The 13,916-nt window shown below is 42.3% G+C and overlaps 1 protein-coding gene across 5 annotated transcripts in view; it reads left to right on the top strand.

The window, feature by feature from the left end:
• Positions 1-13,916, top strand: part of LOC140191954 (zinc finger protein 148-like) — a 116,343-nt gene that overhangs the window by 11,627 nt on the left and 90,800 nt on the right. The window contains exon 2 of one of the 5 annotated variants that reach the window (XM_072249883.1): positions 10,005-10,072. The exons of the other annotated variants lie outside the window; for them this stretch is intronic. The gene's annotated coding sequence lies outside the window, so the exon portion shown is untranslated. The remainder of the gene's footprint in view (positions 1-10,004; positions 10,073-13,916) is intronic. 5 annotated transcript variants of the gene reach the window in all.

Here is a 13,916-nt window from a genome sequence, read left to right on the forward strand (position 1 = left end):
AAAAGCACTGCTGTGACACTGCTGAACCTCTCATCACAGTGCTAAGCAGTATTGCATCCATATTGTACAGTCTCAGTACTTTTATATTTGTGTGCTGTAGCACTTTTTTATTCGCAGTTACTTTGTAAATAACCCTATTCTTTGCATTTCTGGTCAGTTGCTAAATGCATTTCATTGGCTTTGTATCTGTACTCGGTACAATGACAATAAAGTTGAATCTAATCTAATCTAAAATACTCAATACCAAATAGTTACTTAAAATTTATCATTATAATAAATATAACTTAAGCTCCCAAAATGATTTGAAAGCAGAAGTTTTCAACTGACTTTTTTCTTTAATCAAAGAGGGATGACTCTCTCCCAAATCACAACGACATGCTATTAGGTTAACAGTTAACCTAATTCCTCATGTCATTGGGTGGCAAGAACACCAGGAGTTGATGGGTATTTAGGGATGAGCAAATTGCCACGAAATGAACAGTGGGAATGAAACTGATGGGAATACTATGAAAGCCAGCATAGACTTGAATGTGCTAGCAGCTCATTGCACACACTCACAACCCTCTGAGTGAAGAAGTTTTCTCTCATGTTCCCCTTAAATTTTCACCTTTCACCCTTAACCCATGACCTCCAGTTGTAGTTCCACCCAACCTCAGTGCAAAAAACCTCCTTGCATTTACCTTGCATCTATACCTGTCATCATTTTGTTTACCCCTATCAAATCACTATTAAAGCTCAACAAACTCTATGATAAATTTCACACCAGTTGGAAAAGCACCCTTTCCCTGTGACATAGCCAATTTTGTTTCTGTGCTGTTGTAGCCCCTTTTTGTTTCATAGACTTCAATATGGATGTGGCACTTTACCTTTTTTACCCAATGCATTTTTTGTAAGTGGATACAGTATTATTTGTAGTATGTTTATCAGCCTTCTCTTATTTCCAAAAGCAGCTCTATCAAGTTGGTCAGACAACATTTCCCATAAACAAGCACAGTTGTCCAAGTTGATTATGGTTCCCACAACTTGTGCATTTCCAAGGTTAAACTGCTTGGTATGTAGTTCCTGGGCTTATCCTAAACTGACTGTGATAGAGCTTGATTAACAGTTAACAGAGATATTGAGAGTACAGCTATTGATTCCTGGGTTTGAGTTACAGGTTAGAACTTAACTGAAGTGTTCAGATTGTTTATGTATAGTCTGGAGTGGATTATGTTTACCACTTTGGATACTGTCGGGGGGAACAACTTACCAAGGGGGGAAGCCACAGTGATCGGATGTCTGCCACGACTCAGAAAGGAAGGGGGGAAGAAGAGGATTTCAGTAGTGATAGGGAATTCCATAGATAGAAGAGCAGACAGGAGATTCTGTGGATGCGACAAAGACACCCAGATGATATGTTGCCTCCCAGTGCTAGGGTCAGGGATGTCTTGGAGCAGGTCCACAGCATTCTAAAGGAGAAGAGCGAGCAGCCAGAAGTCATGGTACATATTGGTACCAATGACATCGGTAGGAAAATGGAGGCAGTCCTGTAGACCGAATTTAAGGAGCTAGGTAAAAACTGAAAAGCAGGACCTCCAGCAAAGTGATCTCTAGATTGCTGCCTGTCCCACACACCAGTGAGCGTAAGAATAGGATGATTTGGCAGATGAATGTGTGGCTGAGGAACTGGTGCAGGGGACAAGATTTCAGATTTCTGGATCACTGGGATCTCTTTTGGGGAAGGTATGACCTGTACAGAAGGGACTAGCTACACCTAAACCCCAGGGGGACCAATATCCTTGCTGGCAGGTTTACTAGAGGCGTTGGGGTTGGTTTAAACCAATTTGGCAGGGGGATGGCAACCAGAGTGATAGGGCTGAGGATGGGGCAGTGGATATACAAGCAGAGGCAGTGTGTAGTGAGACTGTCAGGAAGGACAAGCAGATGATATGGCAAAATTGTGGTCAGTGGGATAAGTTGCAGAGTAATAGGTTGACAATATTGAAAAGGGTGATGAATACAGGACTGAAGATGTTATATTTCAATGCACATACTATACGAAATAAGGGAGATGAACTTGTAGTGCATTTAGAGATTGGCAGGTATGACATTGTGGGCATCAGTGAGTCGTGACTGAAAGTTGAGAGCTTAATGTCCAAGGATGTATATTGTATCAAAAGCACAGGAAGGTAGACAGGGATGGTGTGGCTCTTGGTAAAAAAGCGAAATCAAATCCTTAGAAAGAGGTGACGTAAGATTGGAAGATGTTGACATAAGGTAGAGTTAAGGAACTGCAAGGGTAAAAAGAACTTGAAGGGCCTTTGAACAGCAGCCAGGATAAGGGCTACAAATTACAATGGGAGACAGAAAATGCATTTCAAAAGGGCGATGTTATGATAATCATGGGGGATTTCAATATGTAGGTAGATTGGGAAAATCAGTTTGATACTGATTTTGAATCCCAAGAGAGAAAATTTGTAGAATGCCTCGAAGATGGCTTTTTAGAGCAGCTTGTAGTTAAGTCCATTAGGGGATCAGCTATTCTGGATTGGATGTTGTGTAATTAATCAGATTTGATAAGGGAGGTTAAGGTAAAGGAACCATAGGATGTGGTGATCGTAATAAGATAGAATTCACCCTGCATTTTGAGAGAGAGAAGCTGAAGACAGCTGAATCAGTATTACAGTGTAGTAAAGGAAATTACAGAGGCATGAGAGAGGAGCTGGCCAAAGTTAATTGGAAGGGGGACATTAGCAGGGATGACAGCAGAGCAGCAATGGCTGGAGTTTCTGGGAGCAATTCGGAAGGTGCAGGATAAATACATCTCGAGATTGGGAAGATTTAAAAACAACCAGAAGGCAAATAAGAAAGTGATAAGGAGTGAAAAGATGAAATATGAAGGTGAGCTAGCCAATAAAATCAAAGAGGATACCAGAAGTTTTTTTAGATATATAAGGAGTAAAAGTTGGGGGATATCAGACGGCTAGAAAACGACATTCAGTTAAAAATGGAGGACAAGGAAATGGCGGATGAACTGAATAAGTATGTTGCATCAATTTTCACTGTGGAAGACACTAGCCGTATGCCAGATGTTCGAGAGTGTCAGGGCAGAAGTGAGCACAGTTGCTATTACAAGGGAGAAGGTGCTTGGGAAGCTGAAAGGTCTGAAGGTAGGTAAGTCACCTGGGCCAGATGGATTCCATCCCAAGGTTCTGAAAGAGGTAGCTGAAGAGACTGTGGAGACATTAGTAAAGATCTTTCAAGATTCATTAGATTCTGGAATGGTTCTGGAAGACTAGAAAATTGCAAATGCAACTCCACTCTTCAAGAACGGAGGGGGTCAGAAGGAAGGAAATTATAGGCCAGTTAGCCTGACCTCACTGGTTGAGAAGATGTTGGAGTCCAGGCAGTTGTGGAGCCCAGGTCATTGAGTGTATTTAAAGTGGAGGGTGATAGATTCTTGCTAAGTCAGGGCAAGAAGGGGAAATGGATCAGCTATGATCAAATGGTGGAACAGACTTGACGGGCCGAATGGGATAATTCTTCAATGTCTTATGGTCTAATGGTCAAACTGCAGTCAGGAGGTTGAAAGTAGATTCAGTATGTAGCAAAGCCTTATCAGTTTATTTCTTTTCCAGTGACTTCCATGCTGGTGAGAAAGTTACGAAAATGACAATTAGGTTAAAAGAAGTGAACGCTAAATCTCTTCATGTACTCAGTTGAATTGGACGTCTGACTGAATTGGATGGAAGTGAAATTATAGGCAGTGGGGGTAAGAGGTAGCAGGGCATGGTTGGAACACTTTCAGGATGAAGGGTGTGATGATGTGATGAAATCTGTGATGATTTGGGAGATGGGAGCTTGGTGTTCATAGCATCAGTGGGGGGGAGGTTGTGAGGGGGACTGCAGTTGGTGAAAACCCAGCGGGGTATGGAGCTGGCTCAGGCGTAGAGTCAAAAGAGGGTGATAGGAGGGAGGTGTGAACTCAGCAGGTTTATACCTTCACCACAAACTTCAACCCCACCCTCATTTCTGACACCTCTGTCCCTTTTCTGCATCTTCATTTCAGCACGTAAACTATCCACTGACATCCATGTCTACCTAGACTACACCTCTTCCAGTCCTTACGAATCATCCTTTTGGTGAGTCAACCATCCTTGCCATCCTTTTTACTCAGTTTCTTCATTCTCCTGCGTCTACTCTCATGGTGCAACTCTCTGCTCCATGACATCTGAAATATTCTTCTATTTAAGGAAATCCAGCTTCCCTGCTGCTGTGGTTGATAGAGCTTCACTTGCATTTCATGCATTTCTGCTCTCACTACCCCCATCCAGACAGCACAGAAATAGAGTTCACTTGGTTCTCTACTCTTCACCCTACCAGCCTTCACATTATCCTTTGCCATTTTTGCCAGATGCACAGTGATTTCACCACCAGTCACATATTCTCATCCCTATCCACCCATGTGTTCTCATCTCCAGGCAGGATATAGGAGGTATAACACCTGTCCCTACACCTTCTCCATCATCCAGAGATTTAAACAGCCTTTCTGGGTTAAGCAAAGATTCCTTTGCACCTCCTCCAACCTGATCTACTGCATTCATTGCTGTAAATGTGGTCTTCTCTACATTGGTGAGGCCAGATGTGAACTTGGCAACTGTTTTGGGGAATATATCTGCACTCTGTCCATAATGAGCATCCTGACCTCCTGGTTGCATGCCATTGTTTTATTCCCCTCCACACCTGGTTCCATCTGCATGTTACTAACTACTGGGTCTCCTGTTCTCTTCCCCCACTGGTTCCAGCTGTTCCTCACCCCTCTCTTATCTGGTCCTACTCATCACCCTCTTTACTTATCCGATTCCAGCATCAGCAGCCTCTTGTTTCTACTTATAACCTTCTAGCCTTTGTCACTACCTTCACCTCCACCTCCCCTTCCCCTCCTTTCTCCCCCCCAGCTGGCTTTATCTGCCTCCTTTTTTCTTTCTTCTTATCTGTATGTACCAGCTACAAGTTATACTGCAGTAGCTTGTCACAATTTTTTCAACAGCACCTCCCAAAACCACTGATAAGGGAACAAGCGTATTGGAAACAACATGACTTGTATGCAGACTGTTGTGCAATAAATGTCTCATCCTTTATCAGTAGGTCAAAATTCTGGAGCTTCTAACTTAACAGCATTGCTGACATTGTTATTACAATTATGAATTGGCATTATGGGCTGGTCTTAGTAACAATAATCACTGCCTGGAAATATTTTGGGATGAATTATGGCTGGCAGTGGCCTGTATTTCTAAAGGCAACTGTTAGCCTTCAGTTGCTTCCACTTGAGTTAACTAAACATACTGAGCAAAAACTGCTGACTTATCTGTAGTTTCATTCTGTTATTGGACTCCCATGTGGAGGCCCATCTTGCAAATATTTGGAAACAGAGGTCCCTTTCATTTGTATGTGGATTTCTGGCCTGGAGATCAGGATTATGGTAAGTTATTTATTTGTACATATAATTATATTAGACATAATGACCAGAGCAGGCTATTTGGCTCACCCGGTCATTGCCGGTGGTTAAACTCCATTCAAGTCTCTTCCTGTCAAAATCTGGCAGCGTAACTCTTGTTCCCTTATCCTCATACTCTTGTCCAGTCTCCCCTTATACTCGTTGTTCTACTACCCCTATAGGAATCACGTTCTCATTGCCTTTTGTGTAAGGAAGCTTCTTCTGAATTCCCTTTTCGATTTCTTAGTGACCACCTTAGTTATGCTCTTCACTACTAGTAGGAATATCTGCTCCATCAAAACCTTTCAACATCTTAAAGATCTCTATACGTCACTCTCTCATCTTCCTCCATATGTAGAGTGAATCAGCCTGACAGTCTGATCATTGTTTTCTGACAGGGTAAGAATGGGGGCACCACAGTACCATAGTGGTTGGTGCGACACTATTACAACTCGGGCATCGGAGTTCAGAGTTCAATTCTGGCGCCATCTGTAAGAAGTTTGTATGTTCTCCCTGTGACCGCATAGGTTTTCTCTGGGTTCTCCAGTTTCCTCCCATTGTCCAAAAGATGGACTGTTTAGTAGGTTAATTGGTCATTATAAATTGTCCTGTGATTAGTCTAGTGTTAAACAGGTGTGTTGCTGGGGATGCATGGCCCGTTGGACCGGAAGAACTTGTTCCATGCTGTATCTCCAAATTTAAAAAAAAAATACCCTTGCATTGCTGGTGTTGTCTTTGTAAGTCTAATCCATACCTCTATATTGAGTGGCAGTATTTCAGGTCTTCATTTTATACATATTTTTCAGGTCACCCCTCAGCCTCCTGTGCTCCTATCCAATCACTCCTTATAACTGAAATCCTTCAATATGGGCAGCATCCTGGTGAATCTCATCTGCATGCTGTCCACTGCAATTCCATCCTACTCTCCATGGCACCTCTGATCTTTATGTTGTCTGTAAATTTTAACCTTTTGGATCAACAGGTCTTCCATATAAGGTGAGATTAAGTAGATTTAGCCACCTTAAGTGGAGTTGTGAAGAATGAGATGACTTCATTGAAGCTTAGAGTGGATAGGGTAAATACAGTGAGGATGTTTCCCATGATGATGTAGTTTCAAATTAGGGGCCCAAGTCTCAAAATAAAGGGCAAGCCATTTAGGACATCGGCAAGAAATTTCTTGACTCAGAAGGTGGTGGATGTTTCCACAGAATGTAGAACAGTATAGCACAGTTTTAATTTTAAATTAAACAATTTAAAACAGGCCCTTTGGCTACGATGTTGTGCTGACCTTTAACTTACTCTAACATCAACCTAACTCTTCCCTCCCACATAACTCTCTTTTTATCATCCATGTACCTATCTATAGAACATAGAACACTATAGCACAATACAACTTTCTATTCAGGAGGGCTGTGGAGGCTGTCATTTAGTTCATTTATGCTCTCTTTTTGCACAGTTTATTTATTTTTTTATATATAATTGTACGTTAGAGTGATTTTTATGTATTGCGATGTACTGCTGCTGCAAAACAACAAATTTTACAACATATGTCAGTGATAACAAAACTGATTCTGATTTTAGCAACACACATCAAAGTTGCTGGTGAACGCAGCAGGTCAGACAGCATCTCTAGGAAGAGGTACAGTCGACATTTCAGGCCGAGACCCTTCGTCAGGACGAACTGAAGAAAGAGCTAGTAAGAGATTTGAAAGGGGGAGGGGGAGATCCGAAATGATAGGAGAAGACAGGAGGGGGAGGGATGGAGCCAAGAGCTGGACAGGTGATTGGCAAAGGGGATATGAGAGGATCATGGGACAGGAGGCCCAGGGAGAAAGAAAAGGGGGAGGGGGAATCCCAGGGGATGGGCAAGAAGTATAGTCCGAGGGACAGAGGGAGAAAAAGGAGAGTGAAAGAAAGAATGTGTGTATGTAAATAATGGATGGGGTACAAGGGCGAAGTGGGGCATTAGCAGAAGTTAGAGAAGTCAATGTTCATGCCATCAGGTTGGAGGCTACCCAGACGGAATATAAGGTACTGTTCCTCCAACCTGAGTGTGGCTTCATCTGTACAGTAGAGGAGGCCATGGATAGACATGTCAGAATGGGAATGGGATGTAGAATTAAAATGTGTGGCCACTGGGAGATCCTGCTTTCTCTGGCGGACAGAGCGTAGGTGTTCAGCAAAACGATCTCCCAGTCTGCGTCAGGTCTCGCCAATATATAGAAGGCTACATCGGGAGCACCGGACGCAGTATATCACCCCAGCCGACTCACAGGTGAAGTGTTGCCTCACCTGGAAGGACTGTCTGGGGCCCTGAATGGTGGTAAGGGAGGAAGTGTAAGGGCATGTGTAGCACTTGTTCCGCTTACACGGATAAGTGCCAGGAGGGAGATCAGTGGGGAGGGATGGGGGGGACGAATGGACAAGGGAGTTGTGTAGGGAGCAATCCCTGCGGAAAGCAGAGTGGTGGGGGGAGGGAAAGATGTGCTTAGTGGTGGGATCAGTGCTACACATGCCCTTACACTTCCTCCCTTACCACCATTCAGGGCCCAAACAGTCCTTCCAGGTGAGGCAACACTTCACTTGTGAGTCGGCTGGGGTGATATACTGCGTCCGGTGCTCCCGATGTGGCCTTCTATATATTGGCGAGACCCGACGCAGACTGGGAGACCGTTTTGCTGAACACCTACGCTCTGTCCGCCAGAGAAAGCAGGATCTCCCAGTGGCCACACATGTTAATTCCACATCCCATTCCCATTCTGATATGTCTATCCATGGCCTCCTCTACTGTAAAGATGAAGCCACACTCAGGTTGGAGGAACAACGCCTTATATTCCGTCTGGGTAGCCTCCAACCTGATGGCATGAACATCGACTTCTCTAACTTCTGCTAATGCCCCACCTCCCCCTTGTACCCCATCCGTTATTTATTTATATGCACACATTCTTTTTCTCTCTCTCCTTTTTCTCCCTCAGTCCCTCTGACTATACCCCTTGCCCATCCTCTGGGCTTCCCCCCTCCCCCTTTTCCTTCTCCCTGGGCCTCCTGTCCCATGATTCTCATATCCCTTTTGCCAATCACCTGTCCAGCTCTTGGCTCCATCCCTCCCCCTCCTGTCTTCTCCTATCATTTCAGATCTCCCCCTACTCCTCCCACTTTCAAATCTCTTACTAACTCTTCCTTCAGTTAGTCCTGACGAAGGGTCTCGGCCGAAACGTCGACTGTACCTCTTCCTAGAGATACTGCCTGGCCTGCTGCGTTCACCAGCAACTTTGATGTGTGTTGCTTGAATTTCCAGCATCTGCAGAATTCCTCGTGTTTGCGTGATTCTGATTTTAATTCTGTCTATGAAGTTTGCATGTTTTCCCTGTGCCTGCATGGATTTCACCTAGGTGTTCTGATTTCCTCTTAAATCCCAAAGATGTGCAGTTTGGTAGGTTAATTGGCTGTTGTATGAGAATGTGGGGGATAAAAAATAGGTTAAAATAGAATTGGTGTCGAATTGGGAAGAACACTGGGCCAAATGGCTGGTTTCCCTGCTGACCCTTTCACCTATCACCTTCCAGCTAGCCTCTTTCCCCTCCCTCCCCCCCCACCTTTTAATTCAGACATCTTCCGCTTCTCTCTGTCCTGAAGAAGGGTCTAAGCCCAAAATGTTGACTGTTTACTTTTTTTTCCCACGGATGCTACTTGACCGGCTGGGTTCCTCCAGCATTTTGTGTGTCCCCCTTTCTATGTTTCTATGGCTAGAATGAATGAAATGCGTTACATGTGATTTGACACTCAAAAGTAATTTAGATTACCAGTCTGTTCCTCCTTACCAAGAAAAAGGTTGTGCATTATTGAGGTAGATGGAGGGAAACTGTTTCACTTGCTGGAAGACTCCATATTAAGGGTGCCTAACTAGATGTTCAAGGGTAATGTGTTGGCCAACACTTCTTGTTTAAATATAAACAGTAAGGAACTCCCTCAAAATTCTGTTGAGGTTGAGGATTAACTGTCAGAACCAAGGCTACTTACTACTTTTATTTGTTGAGTAAGAGGTATAGTACCAAAGCAGACATTTGGAGTGAGGTTACAGATGAGCAACAATCAAAATAAGCTTTGGAACAAACTGGAGGATCTGAATGTCTCACTCGTCTTGCGTACTTAAAATACTTGGCTCTGTGTTTTCAGTAGTTCAGCAGTTCTTCACGATTTCATGGGGACTGGAATGTGTTATGGTTCGTGAGAAGCTGATTCCAATATGCTGCTTTTCCACCTTACACTCAATCAAAAAAGTGTTTTTGGGGAGTGAGTTACTAGGAGAACTGCATGCACGGGTTTAATTTTGTCCCTTATTATGACCTTCAAAATGTCTGCAGTCTGCAGTTCTCTGAACTTGAGACTTCTGTTTCTTAAGCATTGGAAAATTTTGTTAAGAACAACAAAATTGCTAGGTGAGTAAAGGTTTAGTTCCATCAGGCCAGGTTGATCAACGATCCTGGTTGACTCAGGAATCAAAGTACTTAATTTCCATTCTCTTCAGCAGACCCAGGAAACACCCAATGTTGGAGAGGTTTGTGACCCACACATATAAGGTCTCAAGATGAAAAGGTTAGCTTTTAAAAATTATTGTACCTGACTGTCTTAGTATTCTTTGTGTTTAGACTTCTAGATCTTTTTTGACTTCTACTGTTCCAAGTCTGTCACCATTCAAAATTCTTATTCCTATCCTTTTGTCCAAAATGGACCATATTAATGTAGCTGTGTTGAAATCCGTTATCTACAGTTCTTATTCACTTAATCACTTAATGCATCAAAGTTCTTTCTAATTCTGTGCACCTTTCTACAATAGTCATTGCGTCAACAACACTTACCTTATTATAGGTCACTATTGTGGCATTTAAGTTATTGTTATAGGTTGAGGTACTGCACAGACCCATATGGGATTTGAATTCAAGAAAGTATCCATTATCTCTCTTTTGTTTTCTGTTGCCTAACTGAGCCTTGATTAAACTGGAGGAGAGACTTTGAATATTTTTAAAGCAGAGTTAGATCAATTTTTGATGAGCAAAGGGTAAAAGGCTATCGCAGAAGTTAATGTTACACTTAGATCAATCATGATCTTAAGCTGAACAGGCTTCATGTGCTGAGTGCCTACTCTTGCTCATAATATGTATGGTCATATGTTAACTGCATCTGTAGATATCTTGCTGGTCAGCTTATTGCTTTACCACTTCAAAATAATTAGATGAGTACATTATATATTGTTACTTTTCACTATGTCTTTCTTAGTAAAAACATATAACTTATGTAAATCACCCCACATACACCAAGTCTCTTCAATCTCTGTCAACCTGGTTGATCTTGTTAATAGTTATATTATCAAAGTCTCGTATTGTGATGACCAAAACAGTTCACATTATCCTAAGTATGCTCACACCAATGATTTAAGAAATTACAGATTTATTTTTATTTTTTTGGATCCTTACTGGCCTCTTACTGGCCATACTTCATTAGGAGTTTGAAGAGATTTGGTATGTCAACAAATACACCCAAAAACTTCTATAGTTGTACCGTGGAGAGCATTCTGACAGGCTGAATCACTGTCTGGTATGGAGGGGCTACTGTGCAGGACCGAAAGAAGCTGCAGAAGGTTGTAAATCTAGTCAGCTCCGTCTTGGGTACTAGCCTACAAAGTACCCAGGACATCTTTAGGGAGTGGTGTCTCAGAAAGGCAGCGTCAGCGTCCATTATTAAGGACCTCCAACACCCAGGGCATGCCCTTTTCTCACTGTTACCATCAGGTAGGAGGTACAGAAGCCTGAAGGCACACACTCAGCGATTCAGGAACAGCTTCTTCCTCTCTGCCATCTGATTCCTAAATGGACATTGAATCTTTGGACACTACTTCACCTTTTTTTTAATATACAATATTTTTGCTTTTGCATGTTTTTTTTAATCTATTCAATATATGTAATTGATTTACTTGTTTATTGATTATTATTATTTTTATTTTACTTATTGTTATCTTTTCTTTGCTAGATTATGTATTGCATTGAACTGCTGCTACTAAGTTAACAAATTTCACGTCACATACCGGTGATAATAAGCCTGATTCTGATTCTTGATTCATCACAGGATATGAATGACTTTATTCCTTGCCATTGAGTAATGTTACAGTAGCTTCATGTTTTTTCAAATCAGAATCCCCAGCTCTCTGCCTTTAGCCAATAGGGGAGTCGGGGGTTAAGAGGACAGACTGGAAAGTGGAGTTGAGGCCAAAGTCAGATCAGTCCTGACCTGAATGCATGGTAGAGCAGGTAAGCGAGGTTGTTTGGCCAACTCCTGCCCGTGAATTTAATTTTCTTAAATGATTAGTGATAGAGAATTTGGGAAAAAAAATGAATAGAAGAATCAAGATGAGAGCAAGATGGAAATTTACAATTTGATGAGTTGTTCAAAGTGAAAGAGCAAGTGATGCTAAAATAGTCAACAGCACAGCACAAAAAGTAGTGAGGGAGGGGACTCAAGTAGGACTGAAACAAGAATATTACAAAATTCACAAAGGGGTATGTTCATTGTGTATTCTGATGTCCTTGGCTTGAAGCACTGGCAGAGACACCTGGTATGAGTTTTTTCTACAATTTAAATTCTGCACTTGAATAATGGTTGACTCACCCGCCAATATATGCAGTAAAGTCTGTTTACAGCTGGTGAGAATGGAATATGACAGATCAGCATGACAGTATGATTTGGGCAATTCCTCCATTGGCTATAGAATAGTGAAAGCAAGACCTCAGTTTCACCCTTGAAAAAGATCTCTGCATTAAATAGGCAAATAGTTCAAGTGCAATTAATTCATAAAATTATTAAAAAGTCTGATTGATTAGCAGCTCCTGTTCTCATGAGGGAGGATTTCTAACCATTCCCAGAGGAATCATTCACGATCATTGAAGCTCTTCAAATGGAAGCATTATGATTAATGTTTCTACATTGGCACATGAGCTACTTGGAGCATAGCAGGAAGACTTAGTCACTGACTTTTTTCAACATCACAGCAGGTGTAGCAGCTGTCATAGCTTGATATCCACCATATTATAGGGGTAGAACATTGAGTACTGAGGGATCTCTTTGTGCCAATCCTGATCGTAGCAGTTCAGTGTGGTTGCATTGCCCCCTCTGATGTTTCAGCAGTCCTGAACAAACCAGGTGGCCAAAAATACAAAAAATGCACTGAATTTCTTCAGATCTGTGGTGCCTAATATCCTTTTATAGAGCAGTCTCAAGAACATGGCAGTAGCTGTGTTGTTTGACATATTTGCACTGACAAGTGTGACAGCCAAGAAGGCTGTCCATTTGATTTAAACATTGCATTTTCCTGTTGTCATGCTACTTGACAGTAGTTTCACGGCATTCATGGATATAGAGTGTCAGAGAGGTTACTGTGAAAACAGTGTAATGTGAGTATCTTCACATAGCCATCACAAATGAATGACAATCTGTGCTACTGGCTATAGTTAGAGTTTGTGCAAAAATTGATAGTATCAATAGGCTGCAGTCTCCAGGCAATAACCCCACCGTTATACAACCCAGATTACTGTGAGTGACAATCATGGGAGAGCACTGCCCACAGAGTAATCTTGCAATGCGCAGGGTTGGCAGCTTCATTGGAATTACGTTTTGTGTTACCCTTAAGATTAATAGAGGAGGTCAGTTGTCACCAAATTCATAATTGAGCCTGTAATCATTCAAACAGTTCTGTGCACTTGAGCATGGCAGACTCCAAAGTTCCCACAAGACTCCTATGGGAAGCTTTTTTGCCTTTGATCTGATTTGCCTCCTTGTAACTTTACTCATGCTGGAAAGTGCAAATGGGTCTTCTTCAAGGCCTGGTCATTGCTGGTGGCATCACTGCCAAGATGTCTTAATCTCTGGTCCTCTGTGGTGTTGATGTCCACATGTGACTCTCCATTGAATTCTCACTGCTGGTGCAAATCCTAGGGAAGGACATGCAGTTTGATCTCCTCCAGAGGACAACTAAACTGTCCTCTTCACAAGGATGACACAACAGGAAGCATTAAAAAGTCATAAAAAAAAACTGGAAAAGATGCAGAAAATATTATCTAACATGCATGTGTTCAGTTCTGGTCACCTCAATATAGGAAGGATTGGAAGCTTTAGAGAAGGGTACAGAGAAAATTTCCCAGGATGCTGCCTGGATTAGAGAGCATGTCTTATGCTGAGCAAGCACATGGGAAGGTGGATAGGACAAAAGAGATATCTCTGACAGGATGAGACCAGAGTTGCATGAGGATAAACTGGTAAAGTAATTTGATTTTATTGAATAGTGAAGATGGAGAGAGAGAGAGAGAGAGAAACAGAGAATAAACAAAAGGGATGGTAGTTTGCCTCCCAGGTGTCAGGATCCGGGATGCTTCTGATCATGTCCACGACA

The sequence above is a fragment of the Mobula birostris genome, chromosome X (assembly GCF_030028105.1).
Source record: "Mobula birostris isolate sMobBir1 chromosome X, sMobBir1.hap1, whole genome shotgun sequence".
In the NCBI taxonomy this organism is placed as follows: domain Eukaryota; kingdom Metazoa; phylum Chordata; class Chondrichthyes; order Myliobatiformes; family Myliobatidae; genus Mobula; species Mobula birostris.